The sequence below is a fragment of the Lycium ferocissimum genome, chromosome 11 (genome assembly GCF_029784015.1).
Source record: "Lycium ferocissimum isolate CSIRO_LF1 chromosome 11, AGI_CSIRO_Lferr_CH_V1, whole genome shotgun sequence".
Taxonomy (NCBI): Eukaryota; Viridiplantae; Streptophyta; class Magnoliopsida; order Solanales; family Solanaceae; genus Lycium; species Lycium ferocissimum.
Window position 1 is genome coordinate 51,394,570 of NC_081352.1, and position 11,199 is coordinate 51,405,768.

The 11,199-nt window shown below is 33.9% G+C and overlaps 1 long non-coding RNA gene across 1 annotated transcript; it reads right to left on the reverse strand.

Moving 5' to 3' along the window:
• Positions 1-1,139: 1,139 nt before the first annotated feature.
• LOC132037436 (uncharacterized) lies at positions 1,140-8,189 on the reverse strand. The gene is made up of 3 exons (XR_009409884.1): positions 8,124-8,189; positions 1,860-1,895; positions 1,140-1,517 (listed from the first exon to the last, which is right to left on the reverse strand). It is a non-coding gene; the product is annotated as an uncharacterized LOC132037436 (long non-coding RNA).
• Between the last annotated feature and the right edge of the window lie 3,010 nt (positions 8,190-11,199).

Genomic DNA, 11,199 nt, shown 5'->3' on the forward strand with positions numbered 1-11,199 from the left:
CCACGTAATTGTTGAGTACCGCAACTTTTTTTTTTTGGTAAGCTAGAGAACAAAAAAAATGACAAAAGTTAAACCAACAAAGCATATGTATTAATGTATACAACAAACTGAAAAAGGGACAAGTTAATACGTACCTTTTTGACGTCAAGCCTCAACTCATTAATTTCAGCCTTCAAATCAACAAAGGCTCACAGAACTATTGCATCTTGGACGAGGGCCGTTGCTTCGTGGTTGAACCGGGAATGCAACATTACAATGATTATTGTCAAAGGTAGGTATCAAAATTGACATCTTCAGAAAATGCCGCAAGATTCAGCCTTGATATCTGTTTCACTGGTAGGGGTAATGTTCTGGTACTCCAACTACAACAATAAATAAAATAAAATTAAATTGATATAAACACAAATTAAAGTAAGAAAAAATGTAACATATACATGATTATAAATGACTTATACAAAAGAAAATGGAATCTGCCTATCTTGTATACATGATTATATATAGTCAGATCTCAATTTTTTTGTATAAGCCATGTATAATCATGTATACATGTCACAGTCTTATTTCTGACTATGATGTATACATGATTATACATGACATATACAGATCATACATGTCACTTAAATAACAATAAGCTAGAACATTCGTAAAAACTTTTCTCAAACAATAATCATAAACATATATCAAATCGCAAACAAGAACTTTACCTGGTAAATACTAGTCAAGAGTTTCCCACTAGTTAGTTCCACAAACATGGGAGCTTCTTTGACATGATAATTTAGGATGTGTTGCACACTATTGCTAACACAAAAAGCTAGAGTTTTGTCAACCGTGGAGCAACACTTATAAAACCATACTTGGAATGCAAGTGGCAAACCCCCGAGCCTGTCCATCGTCAACTTGGCACGCAGTTTATCCCTCCTTGTTCCGAACATGTCTTCAAGCACTTTTATTCCCTATGCATACTTCTGATACTGACTGTCTCAACTATATCAAAATCTTTTTTTTAATATGCTATGCTTATTAGCATCAAATAAAAGGAAATGGCAAATAACACTAGTATGGCCACTTGAGATGGATCCTCATCCGATTTCCAACCCTTTTGCTCAAGCGATCAAGAAAACTTTCCTCATCGTTTTTTTTCCATCTCCAGGAAAATACTCTTTCAGTAACCTGTTGACTTCTGGCTCATCATACATTGTGTTATCATCTTCGTAACACTTCAACCCAGTAACCAAAGCAAATTCTCTGATGCCGAACCGCAAGGTATTACCATCGATTTTAATCCATATCTCTTTTTACAATCAAGGGCAATTTCCTTAAGTAACAAAGCATATATGAGTTGATTCTGATTATTGAATGGAGGCAAGTCGAGGAAGCAGCCTAAACAACTATCCCGAAACATTTATTGTTGTGTTTTAGCCAAGTATTGCTTTAGAATGCTGACAATCTCTGTGTTTGTATGACAACTAATCTTGGTTTGAAAATGTTCATCAAAGATCTAGATAGTACTCACCAACCTAAACATAAAAAAAAAAAAAAACAGTGAGAACTAAACGGAAGAAAGAATGATATACCAAATTTCAGTTTAGATATACATATCTATATTAATTTATACAAGTATAAGTCCCCACTAGAACAGAGGGAACTCATTCAATATAGCTCCAAGTTCAGATATACATAGTTATACCAGTTATACGAGTATAAGCCCCCGACTAGAAAACAAGAAAATCATTCAAAAATAGCACCAAGGTTCAGATTATACATAGTTATACCAGTTTATACAAAGCTAAATATGTGAACAAGATAAAGCTAGAACAAAATATTTGAATCAAAGACTCATCACACAAAAGCCAGAATACCTTCTTTTCGGCTAGAGCAGGAACCTTCTTTTTTTTCTTTTTATTGTTTGTTGTTAACGTCCAAATCCAATCCTCTAAGAGAAAGTGTACACGGTCTTCGCAACATAATTTACCCGACTATGAGTTGGGGTCGAATTCACCGGGAACAATATAAAGCGATTTAAACAAGTAATGAATTATCACCAACTAAGCGAAGCCAAACACTTTTTCAACATTTGATTTTTGGTTTAACAACTAACAAAGATAGCACTAATTAGATAGCGGGTAAAATGATCAATGACCACAAGTATGGATACAAAGGAAATTACGCTCAAGTAACGATCCAATATATTTCACGATTTTACAACTAAGAGTGAGTTTATGCTAATTAGATAATGATCTCTAAAATCTCATCAAAAGTCTCTCGACCAAATCAATAAATTTCACTCTAAGCTTTCTCAAGCCTTAGAGTGTGATATTAAGCACAATTAATACAATCTCAAGTAACTTTTCTATCTCTAGCTCAAGCTATCAGGTGGGTTTTAAAGCCCTAAATTCTTGTTATTAATATTTCTCAACATCAATCTTCCTCTCTCGAGCTCAAATCGAAGTAAATGGGCGGGTCTTAGGGTTAGCTAATCCCTTAAGAACATTAAAGAACAAGATTAATTAAAACAACAAAGACCCAATTCAATAGAAATAAAAATCATTCAATACATAAGCATAACAAGAGATTTCATCCAACTTTGCAAATGAATATTTTTATAAACAAGATTAAAGTGATGGAATAAATTCTACACACTTAGATATACAATACAAAGCAAGAAATTGAAGAAAGAGTTAAGAAATTTATCATTAAAGTGCTCCAATCTTCTCCTCCAATGATGTGGCTGATGAACCCTAACTCTCCAAGACTTGTATGAAATGACCAAAGATGAAAAATAATGTCTTCAAGTCTTGCTTTTGTAGTCCCAAAATTTTCCCACTCAACATTAGACCAAACCAACCCCTGATTTTTGATTTTTGCAAATCTAACCCGTTTTTGCATTTTTAGCCACTTTTCAGTTTTCTTTGATTTGGTCTCTTTTGGACTCGTTTTTCACTTGGTTTCATCCAAAGCTCTTCTCAATCATATGAACCTATAAAATGGAAGTAAATGACATTAAATGCATTACTTTCTCAATCAAAATATAGCAACAATTTAAGATTAAAGAAGAAAGAAATTGGTAAAATACCAACTTATCAAACCCCCAAACTTAAAATGTTGCTTGTCCTCAAGCAAATTAAATCATACAATTTCCTTCAAAGGAGTCTATTCAAAAGTGCACCAACATCATATCAAGTCAAAAAGTCTACTTTAAGCACAAATACGTGACTTTGATTGATACCACCAATTAATCCAAAACATATGAATCACCAACTTCTTCTCAAAAACTTCATTTTCATTTCAAGTGCTCAAACACCAAGTAAATCAAAGTAGCAATCAAGTCATGACACTAAAGCTTTAAAGTTTGCCTCATTATCACAAAACAACTTTCTTTTTTTCATTCCTCTCAATTGGAAAATGGAACAAATTCACAACTTAAATTCTCATGTGCCCTCACACTCAAGAGAGAATCCAACACTTAGAAAATGTAATTCAAAACACAAATGAGATATCAAATAGAAAGAATTAACTCTCTCTCTATCTCTCTCTCTCTCTCACACACACACACACACACACAAAGATGTTCAAATGCACACAAGTAGTACCATAAGCTTGCCCTTCATGTATTTCCCCACTAATGTAGGCACACTTTGTTCAAAATCAATTAGGCCTTAAAGAGTTGTAATGTAGGCTTTTGGTTAAGGTAGGCACAATTTGGGTAAAAGTGACTCAAAACCTCTCTAAGCACTACAATTTTCAACATTCAAAACACACTTCCTTTGAAAATTTTCCAACCCTTTCTTCATTTTTCATTTCACCAACTAGTCTTCCCTTTATTCACAACTCTTATTATTCCTACCCTTTTTTTTTCAAAATAACAAGGAAGTTTCCATTTTTTTTTTAATTCTATTCTACTACTACATTTTTTTTTTCACCTTTGAAGTAAGTCCCACATAACAAATTTTTCCAACCATCACCCCCACACTTAGGCTTTTAGCTTATGTTTGCACTTTTAACGCACTTAAGGAGGTAGGGTATCAAAAGATGGATCAATGAAGAACAGGGTAAAGCTTGTAACATGGTTGTCAAAGAAAAGGTTAAAGGCTCAAAAGGGGTTGACTAGGGAAAATATACAAGGGTAGGATATTTAAGGCACAAAAGCGGTCCAAGGAAGGCCTAACATCATTTTTCAAATCAAGTGTAGTCTAGGATTTCGCCTTGAAACTCATTCCGAGCAAGTTCTAGACCACAAATAATGCAAAAGAACTCATAAATAAACCTCAACACACATGACACATGAAAACTCAAGTAGAATATGTATCCAAGAACCAATTGAAACAAATGAACTCAAAAAGTCACTCATAGCCTAAAGATACTAATTCGTGAAAGTAAGAGCCAAAAATTGAGTCTAAAGGTCACAACAAGAATCCTTACATCAATCGTTTTTCTTTTTCAAAAATCAGGAATTCATAAGCCAAGGTTTTAAATAAGTTGGTACCAAGCAAGTCAAAAGCTAGCCAAGGGGTAAAAAATCACATCCCAATATCATTTTTACTCCTAAATTACCTAACTAAGAACGGAAATAAAATAATAAAAGTGACTAATCCACGACATGCCAAAAGAATGAAATTTTCAAAGAGCAAGTTCTATTTGTAACCATGTCTATCCATAGCCACACCAATAGTACCAAAAAAAAAAAATCCCGGCAAGGGCTGACAAAATCCATACATAAGACAAAAGCCCAAGAAGGACACAAATCAAGCATAACCAAAATATAATGTGCTACCACATGCCACCCCTAACTACAAGCATTGTAGTGTCCTCATTGCACATAATCAAAGCAAAACATAAAATAGTTTGAGGGACTCTCTGAAGTCTGCATTAGACTAGCAAAAAAAAGAATTTTTTTTTGTACTGTTAGCACCTGCGAGACGCAGTCAATACTTGCGAACCGTAAGTGATGTCACCTGAATTTTTTTTATTTTTTATTTTTATTTTTTTTACTGTCAGCACTTGCGAGACGCAAGCATGACTTGTGAACCACAGGTGATGTTTGCAATTTACACTGTGCCTAAAGCCATATTTCAGTAGTAGCAACTGTTTTGGGGCTGCTCCGACACCTCAATCTGCTCAAATGAACTCCAAAATTTTGAAACTTTGTGGATTAGTCAAAAATAATCTACTAAGCTATTTTAAAAAAGAAAATTTTAAAAATAGCTTAAGATTTTGAAAACGATGGGTTCCCTCCCACCAAGCGCTTGATTTAATGTCGCGGCATGACGGTTACCAACTTTACCACTTTTCCTTCCATTTGAAAGATATGAATTTGCACCCCAACTTTGAATCAACATTCCGGTGATGCTCGTGAGGCGGTGGTGGGACAACAAAGAGGCCAACTCTCGAGTATCGCATTTTGTACTTTTGGGCTTTTAAGTGAGGAATGTCAATTTGTCGTTTTGGCATGGCAAACTTCAAAATGAAAACCCTTTGTTCTTCATCTCCACAATCCCCCATAGGATCGGTTAGTTCAACTTCTATTTCATCACCCAAGCATAATGTTAAAAAATGGTTGGAATGCGGTCTAAGGCGCTCTATTTTCAAATTCGCTCCATTTTTTACATCCTCACCCACAAATGAACAAGTGTCTTCAAAAAATATGTTATAAACTCTTCCATTCAACTCTAGTATCATTTATTCAATCTCGGCATCTTGCATTATTTTTGGGTTGGTTGGTTGGCAATTCACCATTAGTCCTTGAAAGTCAATATTGACCTCTTCTTCATTGGAAACCAACTCAAAATTACACTTCATGGCATTTTGATATTGAGCATCACATTCCTCAATTTTTGCCTTCAATTTGGCCTCCAATTTTCGGATAGCAATTTCAAGTAGCTCCACTTCTTGACTTTGCTCAACATGCATTTTTAGAAATTCTTCCATCATCCATGAAATGCCTTCACGGTGATTCCCATAGATTCCAAGTTGTTGAGCTTGATTCATAAGCTACTCGTGGCTCACAATTTCTTGTTTGTCAAGTTTTTTCTTCACGGTGAGAGTCGTTCAAAGCTTGTAAAAATCCATCCATGGGGAGAGACACATTTTGGATGGTTTCATCATCTCCATGTTGAACTTCTTCCCACAATTTGGTCAAGACTTGCCCATACTTTTCATTCCTCCCCATTATGCTTTTCAAAATTTCCTCAACTTCTTCTTTTTGAGAATTGGAGATTTCTTCTTCAAGATTTTGCTCTTCTTCAAGTTGAACCACTTCTTCACTTTCACAACTTTCATTGTGGTCACAAGAATTGTCGGGCGCATATTTCAAATTTGAAATCTCTTCTTCAACCAATTCATTTTGAGGAATAAACACTTCCATGAGGCATTGTCATCCTCAAATGAATCATTCATTTTTTTCATAACTTCTCCATTTTTTAAAATGGATTGTTGGACGATTTTTCGCTCATCCTCCATTTTAGCTTCCGATCTAAGTATGTTTGGAGCATTGCCATGATGCCTTCAAATCCGGCACTTTGCCCTTCACTTTCCATGTCATTGTTCCTATTAGACTCAAAAGCACAACTAGCGTTTTCGTTAGAACAACTTGGGAGAGGGGGAGCAAAATAATTGGGACAATCACCCCAATGTCCACCTTGACCACCACATATATCGCAAGTATTCCCATAATATAATAGAGACGGTGCACATATCTCTCTACCGGGAGCATTTTCACAATCTTGCCAAAAGCGGGGTCCTCCACAATATGGACATGGGTCATCAAAATATGGGTTGCAACCATCAATCCTATTTTCATTCCATGATGCCATAGTGATACAAGTACAAAAATAAAATAAAAAACTAACACAAAGAACACGGAAAATCACAAACACATATTCACAAGTTTGGACCAAAGCAAGCAAGCTTAAATATCAAACTAACCCAAATATGCCAAATTGTTCCCCGGCAACGACGCCAAAATTGATAATGTCCAAATCCACTCCTCAAAGAGAAAGTGTACACGGTCGTCACAATATAATTTACCCAACTATGAGTTGGGGTCGAAACCATAGGGAACAATATAAAGACGATTTAAACAAGTAAGAGATTAACACTAACTAAGCTAAGCCAAACACTTTTTCAACATTTGATTTTTGGTTTAACAACTAACAAAGATAAAACTAACTAGAAAGTGGGTAAAATGATCAATGGCCACAAGTATGGATACAAAGGAAATTACGCTCAAGTAATGATCCAATATATTTCACGATTTTACAACTAAGAGTGAGTTTATGCTAATTAGATAATGATCTCTAAAATCTCATCAAAAGTCTCTCGACCAAATCAATGAATTTCAATCTAAGCTTTCTCAAGCTTTAGAGTGTGATATTAAGCACAATCAATACAATCTCAAGTAACTTTTCTATCTCTAGCTCAAGCTATTAGATGGGTTTTAAAGCCCTAAATTCTTGTTATTAATATTTCTCAACATCAATCTTCCTCTCTCGAGCTCAAATCGAAGTAAATGGGCGGGTCTTAGGTTAGCTAATCCCTTAAGAACATTAAAGAACAAGATTAATTAAAACAACAAAGACCCACTTCAATAGAAATAAAAATCATTCAATACATAAGCATAACAAGAGATTTCATCCAACTTTGCAAATGAATATTTTCATAAATAATATTAAAATGATGGAATGAAATTCTACACACTTAGATATACAATACAAAATAAGGAATTGAAGAATGGGTTAAGAAATTTATCATTAAAGTGCTCCAATCTTCTCCTCCAATGGTGTGGTTGATGAACCCTAACTCACCAAGACTTGTATGAAATGACCAAAGCTGAAAAAACAATGTCGTCAAGTCTTGCTTTTGTAGTCCCAAAATTTTCCCACTCAACATTAGACCAAAACATCCCCTGATTTTCATTTTTGGCAACTCGTCCTTTTTGCATTTTTAGCCACTTTTTCATTTTCTTCAATTTGGTCTCTTTTTAACTTGTTTTTTCACTTGGTTTCTTCAAAGCTCTTCTCAATCATATGAACCTATAAAATGGAAGTTTATGAAATTAAATGCACTATTTTCTCAATCAAAACATAGCAACAATCTAATATTAAAGAAGAAATAATATAGTAAAATACCAACTTAGCATTTGCATTGTCGTTCTTGGCCTTTCTCTTGCCTACTTTAACATTTTGATTTGTTTTGCCTCAATACATGGGTACTACTAATGCTTCCCTGTTTAGGAGGGGCAACAGGGGTCTCAAAATCATCGTCTTCATTATCATTATTACCACGACGATTACTTGAACACATTTTCGAGCACACCTACTGAAAAGACAGATAAAAGATGAAGGTAAGGATCATAAAGCAATCTGAAATCTCACGGAATGAGGATCATAAAAAATGAAGATGCACAAAAAAACTCATGGGAACAATAACCATCTGAAATCAACACAAAAAAGTAGCTAAAACAGTGCATGCAAGTAAAGTATACTCCTATTAGCTTAGAAAATCAAAACCAATCTACCCTAAATAGCACCAAAATTAAACCCTAAACCAAACTAAAAACACTTTAAAAAGCAAAATCAGATACCTTAACTCAAAATCAAATAGAAATTGGCTACTGTTGAAGACGCTAATAAAAGGGAAGAAGAAGCTTATTCAATTGTAAAAGACAAATGCTATTGTGAAGGCACTGATAAAAGAGAAAACGAAAATGAAGCACAAAATTAGAACAACAATGGCGGAAAGAAATTGAGAAGAATATTTATAGCCACTCAAATGTTGTATTTTATTTTAGATCTCAAATTTTAAAAATATTTCTTTCTTTTTTAAACTTCGTGCCTAATCGAACTCTGTCAAATAAATTGGTTTCGAGGGAGTATACATTGTCTCTTTTGATGACATGGAAAACCAACATGGCATATTTACTTTATGAGAAAATATTCATAAGTTGAATGATTTTGTAGTAACAAAAATTAATTTATGACTTTAGAAGAAAAACATGTAAGTTTGATGATAACTTGAGAAGTTCTCTTGCCATTATCTTGATATTTATACAAGAACAACGACATCACCAACCCAGTGTAATTTCATAAGTAGGGTTATAATAAGCTTTCTTGGGATCACCTAGAATTGATTGAATACTGCTAAAACGTTTCCCTCGAAATATATGTAATCCTTGTTTATATACCCATCGAATGTTATCATAAACGTTATTTTCTATGACAACCGTCTGTCATATTATTTCATTTTTCTCGTTTGCAAATCACTATAACTTTTCTTTGATTTTAAAAATTTTATTCCAAGTTTTTGAAGTTTTAGTTTCTGATTTATTCAATATTTCAGTCATTTATCTTTGAGCTTGGAAATCTGTTTTCCTAAAAGGTTTTATCTTCTTTTTTTTTTTTTTTTTTTTTTTTTTTAAGTTCTAGTTAACTTATATACAATTTTCAAGATTTCCAGTTAGGATCCATGTGATAGTTCAGAAGTAGCTTCAAGTATTATTCCAATCCTTAGGGAGCTATAGATTGCATGTCGTTGTGCCTTGATTGTCAACAGGGGCATGAACAATCTTAAAGTACTGTTTCGTGTATTTTCAAACCTTCGCGTTTAAAATCCCGTTGAATGACTGTGATTCGGTGAATGCGAGACATTCGGTTCACGAACTGGAAACATATCTCCTTTGCGAGCTCCTCAATTTGACCTGGTCCACCACGCTTGGGACATTGCCATAATTTTCACATTGAGATTATGATTAGAACTTTTGTTTTTTGTTTGTTTAATTTTGTCATATATTTTAAAAGAAAATCTATATTTACTCAAGTTCTCAATTTAACCATTTAAGTTTGCTTCCAAATTGAATAGTTTCTCCTCCTCTTCCTGCTTCTTCTTCTTCCTTTTTTTTTTTTTTTTTTTTTTTTTTTTTTTAAATTGTAAACAAAAAATTAAGTGACTAATCTTCACCTTTTTTTTAATTCTGTCATTGAAGGAAACAAGATTTGGTTTGGGTTAAAAAGGAATGAGTCGGGTTCTGTGTTGGTTTAAATTAAGGGAATTTTACGTGGCATGACAAACTTATACTAAGTAATTATATTTAGTAGCTATAGTTTGTTTTAATTACGTTCCATAGCAAACATCCAACCGATAATCACATCCAATAACGGACACGGTAAAAACATTGGTAAAAGAAACCTGTATCCCATTTGACACTCTTTCAAACCGTTTTTCTCTCTCATCGTGTAGCAATCTTCTCCGATTTTTTCTCCATTTCCCTTATACACGATCCTCACAGTATTCACTCATCCTAAACCGTAGCCACGCACTAATAGGTAAGGTATTGGGTAGTTTTTTAAGTTTCTATTGTGTATTTTCTTCTCTCAATCTTGCCCTCTATAATTTTAAGGAACAAATTTTACTTCATTGTCGTGGTTTTTGCGTTTTTATGCAAAAAATTATCCGCCATTGTTAGGGTTTTTCAAGCTTCGAATTTGGATTAATGGCGGACGGAAGCACTCCATGCGTAATAACTAGAGGTATACCCACTAATGTGCAGTATTTTTGATGATGCTCCATCTTTTGATTTGTGTATCTCTCAAGATGAACAAGAAATTACGTGTGCTCGTTTCTAGAGTAGGCACGCCGAGTAGTAGTATCAAACGAAAAGATGGAGTTCAGACTCCGTCAAATTCAAAGCATCCGTACCTAGTACCGATAAAATGAGAAAACTCATCGATGATGCTTCGTGGGAGCAAGGGAAAAATATTGTTGTAGATGTGCCTCAAAACACGGTGGAGGTACCGTATTTCTTTTCATGAATTTATGAATACAATGTATCTGTGTATTTTTAGTTTTTCAATATTTGATACAATTTTCCCTTTTATTTGGATGTTGTATTTTAGTCGTGAATACAAATGTCATATTCTCGTGTATGTGTTTTGTATATGATTTTATTTTTGGTGGAAATACAATGCAAATAGCTACACTGTATAAATTGAGTATTTTAGTTTTGATACAATATATATAGTGTAATGAGTATTCTACATTATGCACCTTGCCATTTATCTTTTTTTAGAGTGATTGTATTTTAATTTGTAGTTGGGGTGAATACACCATATAGTCGTGAACACAAGGCAAAAATAGACACACCGTATATGTAATCGTATTTTAGATTTGACATCTTTGTATCATTGATCATGTTTTTATTGATATTTT